This window comes from Neophocaena asiaeorientalis, unplaced genomic scaffold (genome assembly GCF_003031525.2).
Source record: "Neophocaena asiaeorientalis asiaeorientalis breed wild unplaced genomic scaffold, Neophocaena_asiaeorientalis_V1.1 scaffold51, whole genome shotgun sequence".
In the NCBI taxonomy this organism is placed as follows: domain Eukaryota; kingdom Metazoa; phylum Chordata; class Mammalia; order Artiodactyla; family Phocoenidae; genus Neophocaena; species Neophocaena asiaeorientalis.
Window position 1 is genome coordinate 1207462 of NW_020173335.1, and position 14883 is coordinate 1222344.

Sequence of the window (14883 nt, forward strand, 5' to 3'; positions counted from 1 at the left end):
AAAGCAAATTTTATAATACTAGCATATTGGTAAGGGGGGGTCTTAATATTGTTTTTTCTTCTCTGTACTAAGGTAGAAAGTCTAATGACTTAGGAATTGAGTCTAAGTTCTAATTTCATATAACCAGAAAGTTTCTGTAAAATAAAATGTGGAATAAGCTTCAGTACTGTTTATGTCATCATCTGTGGAGAGTGAAGTAGTACAACCCCAGAAAGGTGATTTTTAAAAAATTTATTGAGATATAATTGACATATAATGGAAGATGATTTTTAATATAAACAATAGCTACCGTTTATTGAGTATGTATTATGGACCCCCGTTGATCGTTTTCCTACCCCGCCCCCATATTTTACTTTCTAGACCTCTCCCATCTCAGCAAATGGAATTGCCATTCATCTATTATTTAGGCCAAAAACCTAGGTGTCATCCTTAATATCTTTCCTTTACACCCTACCTCAAACCTTCAGGTAGTTTAGCATTATCTTTAAAATATGCCCTGTCTGCCTTACTACTTACTACCTCCACAAGCCAGCATTCTAGTTCAGTTCCCCTCTTGCCCCATGGTAGCCAGATTGAACTTTAAAAAGGTAAATCAGATCATACCATCCCCCACTGCTGAATTTCCTTCTGTGACTTTTTGTCACCCTTCAAATGAAATCTAAACTCTGGGCTTTGATGTACAAGGCCTTAATTTGTCCTGCCTGCCTCTCTGACCTTATTTCTGATCACTCTTCCTGTAGCTTACACCATCCTAACCACCACCCTTACTGACCTTTTTGTTTCTCAAATACACCAACCTCTTTCCTACTTCAGTCTTTGTACTTTCTTTTCCCATTTCCTATAGTAATGTCTTTATCCCAGAATTATTTGGCATGCTTCTTCTGAGATATCCCCTCCTCATAGAGACTTTTGTTGACTAGCCTGTCTAAAATAGCCATCCAATATCACTATTTATCCCCTCATTCTGCTTTGTCTTTATAGTTCTTATCATCTTTGGAAATATCTTATTTATTCATTTGTTTACTTATTGTTTATAGCCTCCAGGGTAGGGTGAGCTCCCTGAGGGTAGAGCTTTATAATGTTCACCACTGTATTGGGTTAGCTAAAAAGTTTGTTTGGGTTTTTCCGTAACATCCTATGGAAAACCCGAATGAACTTTTTAGCCAACCCATTATTTCCAGTGCCTATAAAATAGTATCTATAGAAGCAGGTACTACATAGAAGCAAGCCAGTTTGCATCACAGAAACCTACAAAACTTAGAGTTCACCTCTGGATCTGAAGGTGGATGTCAGGCTTGGGCTGAAAATAGGAGGACTATTGAAAGTCTTTTCGGGGATAACTGGGCCTAAAAGTCACCATCCCCATTCTTTGCAACAATCAGTTAAGTCTCACCCACCCCAACAAGAGATGAATTTTTATTTTGGGGAAAAAATTGAATGAGAATGTTAGAATGCTTACTGACCTTCATACTAGGTAAGCATCTAAAAGGACAGCAGATGGGAAAGGAACGTTATACTGAGAAGAGGGAGGTAAAGGGATTGTCTGCATGCTGAATGGTGAGGCTCTTGAGACTTCTAGTCCTCTTCTATCACGTGGCTCTTAAGCAGGTAGGAATCACCTGCCTCCCACCCACACCCCCACCACCTGCCAGGAAATTGGTGGATTTGGAGAAATTGAAGAGCCCCAAGTAAAAGAAGAAAACTTTAAAATGTAACTACCAAAAAACCTTCTAATTACTATCTTCTAAATATATATCCTTCCAGGAGAGGTTAGAGAAGGAGCTGCATCAATGAAACAAGAATGGTATACTATAAAATAGGAATAATTAGAGAACCACAAAGATTCTCAAAGATTCTTGGAAATTTTAAAATATAATTATTTATTTATATATGGTTCTATATGATTATTTAGTTATGATTTTATTTAAACCATTTGACTAGAAGGCCAAGGAGATAAAGTTGAGGAAATCATCCATTAATGGAGAAAAGCCAAAGATGGAAAATAAGAGAGAAAAGATAAGACAATTAAAGGATCAATCTAGGAAGTCTGTTTTTGACTAATACAAGAACATTTTCTACAACTGAAGAGCATGAACTTCCAAAGTGAAAGGTCCTACCAAGTGCCCAGCACAATGAATGAAAAAAAAGACCCACCCCAGAGCATATGATTATGAAATTTTAGAATATGGGCAATAAAAATAAGATTCTAAGCACTTCTATGGGGGGGAATGAGATGCCATATAAAAGACTGAAAATTAAAATGGTATAAATTAAAATGGTATCAGACTTCTCAGCACCAGCTCTGGAAGCTCTACCGATGGAACAATGCTTTCTGAGAGAAAATTATTTCCTACTTAGAATTCTATATCCAGTCAAACTACCAGTCAGGCATGAGAGTAAAGACATTTTCAGACATGCAACATTTTGAAAACTTTGCCCTTGCAAAAGCTTTTCTTTTGAAGCTTCTGGGGAATGTATCCCATCAAAAACAAGGGGGTAAACAAAACAATTAAGTAAAAATAAAAAGGAAGGTGTAAGATCTGGAAAGAAGGGTGATAGCAAGACCCAGGGTGACTGCTGGATAACAGTCTAGAGAATAAGCAGTCCAAACTGGAGTGGGAGGATCAAGAACTCTAGGAGAAATATTGGGGAGTGGGGTTTAAGGAAAGAATTCATGGATTTCCAGATGTGTTTGACATGGTGGACATTCATATTCAGAAGAATTTTACAATTCTGTTGGAGACTTTGGGAAGAATTAATGGTAGGCATATAGTAACTAAGCAAATGAAAAATTAGGCAAAACACTAAAAATTGTGCAAGAAATAAAATGTATTCATAATATATTACTTGGCTTAGTAGTGATTATAATCAGTCATAATAATGCAAATGCTGAGTTTTTGTTCCTCCTAAATATTGATTTTACCCCAAATTGTCTTTTACCCAGTATTTGAAAGGAAGTAATTTAAGAGGGTGGAACCCTCAGCTTCCACACTGGAAAGTCAGTAGAAGGTCAGAAATAGCAGTATAAATATGTTAGCTAGAGCTGTGTTGGTAAATAGAAGAAACAGTAAAAGAATTGTTACTTACTCAGGGGAGTAGGATTCAGTGGTGATATGGGCAGCCCTGGGTTCTATTTTCATTATATACCTATTTGAAGCTTTGTAAATATAACTGAGGAAAATTAAGTTAGGAGGCAATTGCAGTCATCTAGAGAGAGCTTGGACTATGGGTAGCAGTGTAGGTGGAAAGAAGTAATTGGATTCTGGTTATTTTTGAAAGTAGAGGCAATAGAATTTCCTAATGGATTGGGTGTGGGATATTAGCACAAGGAAGCAGGAATCTAGAATGACTCTTATTTAGGTTTTTGACTTGAATGACTGGGAGAATTGAATTGCCAGTAACTACATTGGGGAAGACTGAATAGGGGACAGGTTTGGGGATGGGAGATCAGGAGATATCAAGTTGACAGTTGGGTAAACAAGTCTGGAATTCAGAGGAGAGGTTCAGGATGGTTGTGTCTCTTAGTAGTTAGGGGACCTTAGGTAAGTTATATAACCTCTAATCTCAGTTTTCTCATCTGTGAAGTAGAGAATAATAATAGTACTACTGTACCAGGTTGATGGTGATGCCGAAAACCTGGCCTCTCTGCACTGGTGCCAAATCGAATCTCGGAGACAGAGTTTTGGGTGAAGTGAAAAGGAATAGCTTTATTGCTTTGCCAGGCAAAGGGGGACACAGCGGGCTTGTGCCCTGAAAAACTGTGTGTCCCAACCTGGGGAGATTTGATGAGGAGTTTTATAGCAGTGGTTCAAGGGTGGGGTTGCTGATAAGGATCAGGGTGTGTACAGGGCCTGCATGCCTTTAATCTGGCCTAGGTGGTCTCCTGATGAGCTTCTTGAAGTTAATCGAACTGTGATCTTCTCTGGAATGAAGAATGCTAAGTCTTCCATTTGTTGGGGGTTTTAGTTCTGTAGAAGAGCTCAAAGATATTGTTATGTGTATCCCTTGAGGTGGAACCAGGGCCCTGCCCCAAGGCCGCACTTTGTTTTTCTCTCTTTTTTTGGTTTAAAATAATTTTTTATTGCCCAGGGTATTTTTTTCTAGTGTCTTATTTTGTTTGTTTGTTTTTGTTTTCTTTTTTAATAACTGTAAATTCAAGCTTAGAGAAGCTTGCCTTTGTCTTGAAAAACAAAACAATAAAGCTTTTATATCAATTGCTAACCTGGTCTCATTTTAAGAGAATGATGGGAGTTATCTTGCAAGAGTAAAATTTATACCATGAATGATGCAGGTCTAAGTCTGATGGTACTAAAAGGAGACAACAGCATTGTTGACAAAATTAAAAATAACCTGCTGGTGGCATTTGCAGAAAAGAAGCCCTTGCAAATATCTAAACAACAGTAAACTCTGTTAGGAAATTCTAAAGTGTTTTACGGGCCAAAAAGGGAATGAGGTTAGTAAAATGCCTTAATAGAGTTTGAATAAAATACTGGATTTGAGAGTTACTGGAACTTGGATATGTAAAAATAGGGTGTAGGTTGGGTCATGCTTACAATGGTCTCAAGTTCAAATAAGCTACTGTGACAGTACACCACTTCACAAGTCACACTCTTTCCCAGGGGCTCTTCTTTTCCCTCAGTAGGTACTGGCAGAAGGTGTGCTTAGTCATTTTCCAGTGTAGATGCCTATCCCCAAAGCCAAAACATGGGAGAGGAAGAGAGATGGAATGAACACCTTAAGAAATTCTTCAGAGAAAATCCCCCCTTTTTTCATGGCTCCACTTTTCCTCATGCTTAAGGAAATGGAATGTTTAGGGTGCCTGAAGTGGAACTCCTTAGGTGGAACGTTTTCAGGTCTACTGAACCAGTCAGATACCCAGTCTATGATTTTCTTCAAAGAATTCACTTCTTTCTCTCCTTCTGCAATTTCTTTTTCTGTCTGAGAGCTATGGTCCCTGCTGGTGTGCATTTCCACATCAAACATGATCTGCCCAACTTCTTGTGGGGAGGGACTATCTCAGTGAGAACTGCCTCTTGAACTACTCTGTCCAGATTCATGTTGTGCATCCAAAAGAATCTTTTCCATATCTCCATTGTGGATAGAGGATGAGGAGGGTACATGTTCTAGCCCCCCATTTTTCCCATTGCCATTGTCATTGGCCTTGCTGCTGTTCATGGGGAGCTCCACCCAGGAACTGCTGAGGCCGGCTGGTTGGGGCAGAGACTGTTCACCTTCCTCACAGTTGTTGTTGTCTGGGGCCGGCGGCTGCTGTACTGAGACGACATTGTCGCAGCAGGACCATCTGGTTCTCAGGCAGCAACACTAGACTTTGTTTCTTTTCTTTTCTTTTCTTTTAACGAATATCTTGTTTTTTAATTTTTGTTTATTTTTTGTATTTGGCTGCATTGGGTCTTAGTTGCGGTACATGGGCTCTCTAGTTGAGGCGTGCAGGCTTAGTTGCTCCGCGGCATGTGGGAATTTAGTTCCCCAACCAGAGATCAAACCTGTGTCCCCTGCATGATTCTTTACCACTGGACCACCAGGGAAGTCCCCTGCACTTTGTTTCTTGACTGCTCCTCCCTTGTCTCTGCATCCCCTCCCTTCCCAGATTAGCAGCTGTTTGAAAGGCTTCTGTTCCAAGGAGCCCCACAAGGTCCTGCTCGGTTTCACTGGGAGGATTAAGTGAAATAACATACATAAAGAACTTATCATGGGACTTCCCTGGTGGTGCAGTGGTTAAGAATCAGCCTGACAGTGTAGAGAACACAGGTTCAAGCTCTGGTCGGGGAAGATCCCACACGCTGCTAGAGCAGCTAAGCCCGTGCGCCACAGCTACTGAGCCTGCCCTCTAGAGCCCGCACACCACAACTACTGAAGCACGTGCGCCTACAGCCGTGCTCCACAAGAGAAGCCACCTCACCACAGGGAAGAGTAGCCCCCGCTCACCGCAACTAGAGAAAGCCTGCACACAGCAACGAAGACCCAGCACAGTCAAAAATAAAGTAAATAAATTTATTTTTAAAAAAAGAACTTATCACAATGCAAGGCACTAAATCTTAGCTGTTATTTTTATTATTGATGCTGCTATTATTATAATCATCTGAAGCATCATATAATAAGGCTGTATAGCATAAAGCTTAAGAGTTAAGGATCCAAACAACAATAAACAGATAACGTATTAAGCAAAACAAAAAAAGTTAAGGATCCAGTCCTGACTGCCGTTTGCTAGTTGTGTGACCTGGGGGAAGCCACTTAATCTGTCTTCAGTTTTATCTGTAAAACGGAGATAGTAGTAGTACCTATTACATAATGTCTTCATAAGGATTAAATGAGGTAATTCCTATAAAGTATTTAGAACAGTGTCTGACACATTGTAAGTGCTCAGTAAATGTTATCTACTATTATCATTATTTGTGAACTCCTTAAAGAAAGAACCATCATGTTTATTTCTATGGCCCCCACTTGATCCTCATTGCCTGACACTGTGCTTAGTATATATGTGACAGGCCGTAAAAAAAAAAAAAATTAAGTGTTCTATTTATCTATGGAGAGTACAAACCTTGCACTGAGTATTTACTTGATACCTGCCTGTTGTATTGAATTCGGGAAGAAATAAATCATTGGGAGAGTGTTTCAGAAGTATGCTCACATAATTTGAAGTTTGTGTTTATATTTTGCTATTTTGGTGTGAGTTTATGAGTAATTGTAGACTAAAGGATAAATTTGGGAAGGGAGAAGAAGCTTTTTCAGTGCTTGGGGAGACAATCTATATACTTGGGTTTGTGGATTTTAGTTCTCCTGAACTTCCTGGATTTAAAAAAAAAAGCATTTGGGGAACATTTAAAGTCACTGCACATATATGTATTAATAGTTTTGCCTTTGTCAGGAGGCTTGGTATTTTGCTGCTTGCATGGCAGTTTTGAGCAATGTGGTTTAAAATTTTCTATGAAATAAAGAAAATACGGAATGAATTCATTCTTAGTCTCATTTTACTTTCAGTTGTTATTCAAGATAGAGGATATTTTTCTCTCAGAAATCTAGGATGTTTTTATATTTATTAAACTGGTTTAATATTTATAAGCAAGCAGATCTAATTTAAACTTTTTATATATTTGTATTGTTTCACTAAGAAAAAGTAAAATTTGACCATGCACTTGATTTGTCCTTTTGTTATTATATATAGTGCTATTGACATGATCTAGTGATGGCTGCGGAATGTTTATTCTGCCTTTAGCTATCTTAAAATTGGACTATAAAAACCATGGAGAGGGCTTCCCTGGTGGCGCAGTGGTTGAGAGTTCGCCTGCCCATGCAGGGGACACGGGTTTGTTCCCCGGTCTGGGAAGATCCCACATGCTGCGGAGCGGCTGGGCCCGTGAGCCATAGCCGCTGAGCCTGCGCGTCCGGAGCCTGTGCTCCACAACGGGAGAGGCCACAACAGTGACAGTGAGAGGCCCTCGTACCGGGAAAAAAAAAAAAAAAAAAACATGGAGAGAAAAGAGAAAGCCAGACTGAACCAGCTCTGCTTAGCGTCACCTGATGTGAGGCTCTGGTGGTTAATGTCTGTTCAGCTGAGTTTTCCTTATGAGTTTTCGTATCTAGGATCTTGCACAACCAGTTTTCCATGATGTAATACCTCTAAAACACGTTTGAACTGCAGCAAGCCTTACCCAAGGATAGTACTCCTTTTTTTATGGATCTAACATTCATAGCTCTTTTGGGCCTTGAGTTCTGAGCCATTTCCCTCTCTTCTCCTTTTTGATTATTGGTAATTTTTTCTAGTCTAAGAGAGCATTGGTATCTTTGCTTTATTTGGGAGTAAGATACAAAGCAGTTCATTTTATTTTTTTATTATCTTTTAATTAATTAATTAATTTATGGCTGCGTTCGGTCTTTGTTGCTGCACGCAGGCTTTCTCTAGTTGTGGTGAGCAGGGGCTACTCTTCATTGTGGTGTGCAAGCTTCTCATTGCGGTGGCTTCTCTTGTTGCGGAGCACAGGCTCTAGGTGCGTGGGCTTCGTTAGTTGTAGCACACGGGCTCAGTAGTTGTGGCTCGCAGGCTCTAGAGCTCAGGCTTAGTAGTTGTGGCACATGGGTTTAGTTGCTCCGTGACACGTGGGATCTTCCTGGACCAGGGCTCGAACCTGTGTCCCCTGCGTTGGCAGGCGGATTCTCAACCACTGCGCCACCAGGGAAGCCCCACATCTTAATATTTTACTGTAGGTTTATTTCAGGCCTCTTAATTGTTTTTTTACCAAACTTTGGAGTCAGACATTTTTCTGGAAAGACCAGTACAGGTCAGAAGAACTCCTACAATATGGATGGTGCTTTTATTGCTCAAAGTTGGCAGTAGAAAGACTTTTAAAGCTAACCAGTAAGATTTTCATTAGTTTACAGATAGATAGTTTTTTATGAATCAAAATGAAATTATTATTGAACCACTGGCCTTTTTCTTCCATACTGATTGTCACAGAACAAGCATAGGCTTTGGAGCCTAATAGATCCAGATTCCAGTACCTTCTCTAATCTTTGTCAAGTCACTTAAATACCCTGAACCTCATTTTCCTAGATGATAAAATGGGGGTAATTTCATCTCAGGTAGTACCTATAAAACACCTAGCACAGTTTCCAGGTATATTGTAGGTGAGCAATAAGTAGTAATTTTCTTGACAGCTTTGATACAATGGTCACAGACCTCTTACTAGGTCCTGTTATGCAGAATTGAAGAGGTCCAAGTCTGACAGTAATGTCAGTGTTTTGTTTTTCAGAATGAGTTTAGATAGATGTGTTTTAGACTATAATCACACCTCTCCCTCATTCTTCTGTTTAGGTAATAAACTTTTGAGAAGGCATAACATTTAAACTTTAATGTTTAACTGTGAGCTTTATACATAACTAAGAGTTCAATAAATATTTGACCCACTGGATGTAAATGCCACGAAGGAACATAATAACATTATTATTTTCCTTATGCTTGTTTAGAAAGAGTCAAATCCCAAAGTCTATCCTAGATCTGTGAGCATTATAACATAGAATAGTGACCCATAAATTTTTTTGATTATGTATTATTTGTTTTCTATGGCTGCTGTAGCAAATTGCCACAAACCTAATGGCTTAAAACAACATAAAAGTATTATCTTACAGTTCTGTAGGTCAGAAGTCTGATGGGTCTTACTGGGCTAAATTCAAGGAGGGCTATGTTCCTTTCTGGAGGCTCTAGGGGAGAATCTATTTTCTTACTTTCTTCAGCTTCTAGAGTCTGTTTTGCATTCCTTGGCTTGTAGTCCCCTTCCATCTTCAAAGCCAGCCAAGGCCAGTTGAGTCATTTTCACATTGTATCCCTCTGATACTGACTCTTCTGCCTCCCTCTTCCACCTTTGAATACCTCTTGTGATTACATTGCACCCACTTTGCTAATCCAGGATAATCTCCCTAATTTAAAGTGAGCTGATTAGCAGTCTTAATTCCATCTGCAGTTTAATTTATTCTACTTGCCTACTAACATAACATATTCACAGGTTCTAGGGATTAGGACATGGACATCTTTGGATATCTTCTGTCTTCCATAGTATCCCATTAGGGAAATATTTTTGAGCACATCCCCAGGTGCTACGATCAACCCTTATTAAATATTAGTAAAACTTAATTTCTCTTTTTCATATTAAAAAAAAGTAAAAATTCTAATTTTCTTTCCATTCTTCAGTCTTGCTCATTCCCCAGTTTTGGAGACTGCTGGCTAATAGTAGGGCCTTGAAAGGTCCTGCCTTGGAATAAGATTTTTTTTTTTTTTTTTTTTTTTTTTTTTTTTTTTTTTGTGCGGTATGCGGACCTCTTACTGTTGTGGCCTCTCCCATTGCTGAGCAACAGGCAACGGGCTCCAGACGCGCAGGCTCAGCGGCCACGACTCACGGGCCCAGCCGCTCCGCGGCATGTGGGATCTTCCCAGACCGGGGCACGAACCCGTGTCCCCTGCATCAGCAGGCGGACTCTCAACCACTGTGCCACCAGGGAAGCCCTGAAATAAGAATTTTAACTTTTAATTGAATTCAGTAAATATTTACTGAGCAGTAACTGTGAACAAGGCAGTATTTAAGGTATATATAGAGACACAAAAGCTTGTTTCTTACTCATGTTCCAGTCCAATGCATGTTGCATGGAGGTTGAAGGGGAGCTCTTTTTAACCTAGGACAGGGCCTCAGTTTCCTCTACTGGGTCTTCTGCATCTGCTGGCAGATGAAGGAATAAAGTATGGAGGACAGTGTTGAGGTTTTTAATGGGACAGACCTGGAAATAATCACTTCTGCCCCTATACCGCTGGCCAGAACTCAGTTTTATAGTCTTAACCAACTAGGAAATGTAGTCTACTTCAGGAGGAAAAAAGGAAGTGAACAAGTAGCCATTCCCTTCCATATGTAACATCCCTGCCCTCAAGAATCCTCTGACTGAGTGGAAGAGGTGGACGTAGCTAAAACATGTAGAAGGCAGGCGTGATAAGTGTTACAATAGAAGTTTAAATGGAGTGATATGAGTGTATAGGGAAGAGAAAGATTAATTTTGATTAGAAAGGTAGACTCATTCTAGCAACAAAATGAAAGTGGAAATGGGAGAATTCAGGACATATTTAGGAGAGGCAGGTTATATAACTAAAATGTAGAGGAGAATGCAGGTCGATGTAATAGATAAGGTAAGAGAGGTTGGGGTCAGATCATTCAGACTCTTGAATAACACGCCAAAGAATTTGGACTTTGATCAGGGACTGTGAGCTGCCACAACAATTTTTTGAGTAGCCAGTAGCTTCTTAAGTGGAGGGGTTGTATCTTAATCATTTTTATATCCTTTTTATAACTATATGGAGAGGTAATATAACATTGTGGTTAAGAGCACAGACTTTGGGGAAAAAAAAAAAAAAAAAGCACAGACTTTGGGAATTCCCTAGCAGTCCAGTGGTTAAAACTCCACGCTTCCATTGCAGGGTGTGGGTTTGCCCCGTTCGGGGAACTAAGATCCCGCGTGACACGTGGTGTGGCCAAAAAAAAAGAGAGAGAGCACAGACTTTGGAACCCACTGTTTAGGTTTGACTCCTGGCTCTGCCACTTATTAGCTGTTATGACTTTGGGCAAGTTACTTAATTTCTCTGAGCCTGTTTCTTCATCTATATGATTAGGTTAACAAAAGTGTTACTTCGTTGGGTTATCGTGAGAATTAAATGAATACAACGTAGGACTTACCTGGTGGCACAGTGGTTAACAATACGCCTGCCAATGCAGGGGACATGGATTCTAGCCCTGGTCCGGGAAGATCCCACATGCCACGGAGCAACTAAGCCCGTGCGCCACAACTACTGAGCCTGTGTGCCACAACTACTGAAGTCCGCGCACCTAGAGCCCGTGCTCCATAGCAAGAGAAACCACCGCAATGAGAAGACAGTGCACAGAGGCAAAGAGTAGCCACCGCTCGCCGCAGCTAGAGAAAGCCCACGTGCAGCAACAAAGACCCAACACAGCCAAAAATAAATAAATAAATAAATTTATTACAACAGTGAATATAACATAAAGTACTTAGAGCAATGCCTAGATGGTAAGCGCACTTTGAGTTAGTTGTTATCATAATTATTATGATCGTTACCAGTACCTGGCACACAGTGGCACTCAGTAATTTTTGAGTGGTCAGAGTTGTGTTTTAAATTATCCTGCAAGTGTTTATATATTGTCATATGCCAGGCAAGGGAATTCTATTAAGAAGCTTATAGTCTAGTAGGGGAGATATAAGGCATATTATAAAACAGTTAAAGGTAGAAAATGATGATGCTATAGCAGTGTGGTGTTGATGGAGTGCCTTGGTAATTCAGAAGCATGCTCGGTCAAAAATACTTCTACTTAGAGGGAGCCAAAGTCTCTGGTCAAAGTCTAGTTTACCAGTAGTATCAGAGTTGGGAGTTTCCTGTTGTAGTCTTACTGACTTTAGAGTAGTGATCAGCTAGCTATCCTTGGTCTACACTGAGCCTTGCCACTCAACATATAAGTCCATAGACCAAGCAGCATTAGCATCACCTGGGAGCTTTTTAGAAATTCAGAATTTCAAGTGCCCCCTGACCTATAGAATCTAAGTCTGCAGTTTACATGATTTCTGGGTGATCTGTTTCCACATTAAAATTTAGGAAGCACTGGTCTAAAAAAATCAAAAGCAACGTGAATGTGTGTGTAATCTGAAATTTAAAATAACAAAGTTGAGTAATCACTCACTCTCAAGCATATCCATTAAGAAAGTGCTCCCTTCCCGAGCTAAGTAATTTTACCTTGCATGATTTTGGGTGGTGGTAGTGGAGAATAAGAATCAATCAGAATGTAACTTTTTTTAGATCCTGTCTCTTACCAAAAGTGATTTTAAGCCTCAGCCACAGTTTAGATTTTCATTAAAGAAGCAATAAAAATTTCAGTAAAAACTTATTGTTGATATTAAATGCTTTTCTAGGCATAAATCTCTTCCCTGTTAAGGATGAGTAATATTTCCCTTTTAAAGTATATTCTGTTTATAGCAACTGGAATGATTAACTCTGCTCAAACTCTTCTTCCAATATAAAGCTAATGCCTGTCTCAACTTGCCAGCTCTGTAACACCATTTTCGACATGGTGGTGGTGGGGAGGAAGTGAGGGTGAGGAGGCCTGGCAGAAAAGTTTCACATAGAGGTAGAATTGTGCGACACCACTGTGATGTGGCGGTGAGAGTAGGAAGTGGGGAAGACTGTCACATGAAGCCAGTGCCTGCCTGAATGTGTCATCTGTGACATCTCTGTGGATGATGTGGTCATAGTGACGGTGGGTCTGGGGGGAAGGGAAGCAAGGGTGTATCACACCCAAACCAAATACTTTCAGCTTCTAGGAGATCCATAACTAGAATGTAGCCATTGTTTTGCTAGTAGAATCCTATTGCCTAGCTTCTATATAAATATTTGATTAAATAAAGTAAACACCTCTTGGCTTTCCAGCCTTGTACCTGTCTCTAAATGTTCTTTCTTATAAAACGAGTTTACATTGTGAAGCTAATTTGGTGATTACTGCTTTTTCATTCAAGAAATGCTTGTTTAGCATCTTACATGCAAAGCATTGTATGTCAGGCACTGTATATAGAAATAAATTAGATGAGATCTGTACTCTTAAAAACCTTTCTTATATTCCAGTCTGGAGAAGAAGTCAGAAAGGTTAAGAGAAGAAGAGCTAACATTCTCTAGTGCTTATTATGTTCCAGGAGCTCAAGTTGTCTCATTTTATCTTCACAATAACCATATAGGTTAGGTAATATTAACATTGCCATTTTGCATGTGGAAAACTCTGAAATACAGAAAGGTCATCAGTAAGTGGCAGAGCCAGGATTCAAATCCAAGTAGTCTGACTCCACACCCTGGACTACTTCACTTATGCTAATGAGCAATCTTTCAAAGAAGGATGTTAGGAGTACTGGGGGGCAGGAAAAGAGAGAAAGAGTACTGATGTTTACTGAGGGCATCCTGGAGATCATTGTAGAGAAGATGAAATTTTAGCTGATCCTAGAAGGATAATTTTCAGTAAGTAAATGAAGTCTTCCAGCTCAGGGAAGAGCTTTAACTTAAGTTTCCAGGTCATAAAAATCATTCATGCGGGGCTTCCCTGGTGGCGCAGTGGTTGGGGGTCCGCCTGCCGATGCAGGGGACACGGGTTTGTGCCCCGGTCTAGGAAGATCCCACATGCCGCAGAGTGGCTGGGCCTGTGAGCCATGGCTGCTGAGCCTGCACGTCCGGAGCCTGTGCTCCACAACGGGAGAGGCCACAACAGTGAGAGGCCCGCGTACCGGGAAAAAAAAAAAAAAAAATCATTCATGCCTTTCAACAAGTCTTTACTGAGAGCTTCCTTACTGTGTGCAAGGTACTATACTAGGTGCTAGAAATACAGAGATAAATAAAACTCTGAATCTTCCAGAGTAAGGAAAGTTACAAGAGAGTAATGTGGGCAGAAGGCAGGTTATAATGAGTTTAGAAACGAAGGAAGGTTAAAGATATGTAGATAGTGTATGTAACCTTAAAGTTCGGTTACAAGTGCAAAGAGTGTATTAGGATCATATTTTAGGGAGAGGGACAAGGGAAGCATTTTTTAAGATGGGTAAATTTAAATATATTTGTAGGATAGAACCAGAGGAAAGGGAGAGATGAGTGAAGAATAAGGCTCATGGGAAAGTGTGAGCTTCCAGAGATAAGCTGGAGCAAATCATGGAAAGTTTCAAGTGCTGTGGTAAGGAATTTTGACATTATTCTATAGGCAGAAGGGAACCATTGAAGGTTTATAAAGAAGGAAATGACATATTTTGTGTTTTGAAAAGGTAACTCTAATAGCCATGTAAGGGATGGCATAATTTAGAATCATTAATAATAACAAAATAAAAAACAACCTTTATTTGATCATAGGCTAGACATTGCTAAACATTGTCCCTGAAATATCCATTTAACCCTCCTAACAATCCTTTAAGGTAGTGTTATTTTCAGGTCCATTTTTTTTCAGATAAGGAAATGGAGATTTATAAAGGTTAAGTAACTTGTTTTAAGTTCCCCTAGGTGGATATGGATAGATTTCTATGCTCTAGTGTAAAGGTGAGCAAACTCTTTCTGTAAAGGACTAGATAGTAAATGTTTTACTCTTTGCAAGCCATACAGTCTCTGTCACAACTATTCAACTCTGCTGTTGTAGCACAAAAGCAGCCATAGAAAATACCATGTCTGTTCCAATAAAACTTTATGAAAACGAGTAGTAGGCCATAGTTATTAACCACTGTTAGTGCCCATTATAGTTTAGAAAGCTGTAGTGAAGGAAGAAACGTAGCTTATTGTATTTTACTTTACCTCTTTTTGCTATGGAG

At 39.8% G+C, this 14883-nt stretch overlaps 1 protein-coding gene and 1 pseudogene across 4 annotated transcripts in view; one reads left to right on the forward strand and one right to left on the reverse strand.

The window, feature by feature from the left end:
- Positions 1–14883, forward strand: part of TESK2 (testis associated actin remodelling kinase 2) — a 127811-nt gene that overhangs the window by 69450 nt on the left and 43478 nt on the right. The gene's annotated exons all lie outside the window — the stretch shown is intronic.
- Positions 4636–5265, reverse strand: LOC112400394 (BCL2/adenovirus E1B 19 kDa protein-interacting protein 3-like pseudogene; annotated as a pseudogene).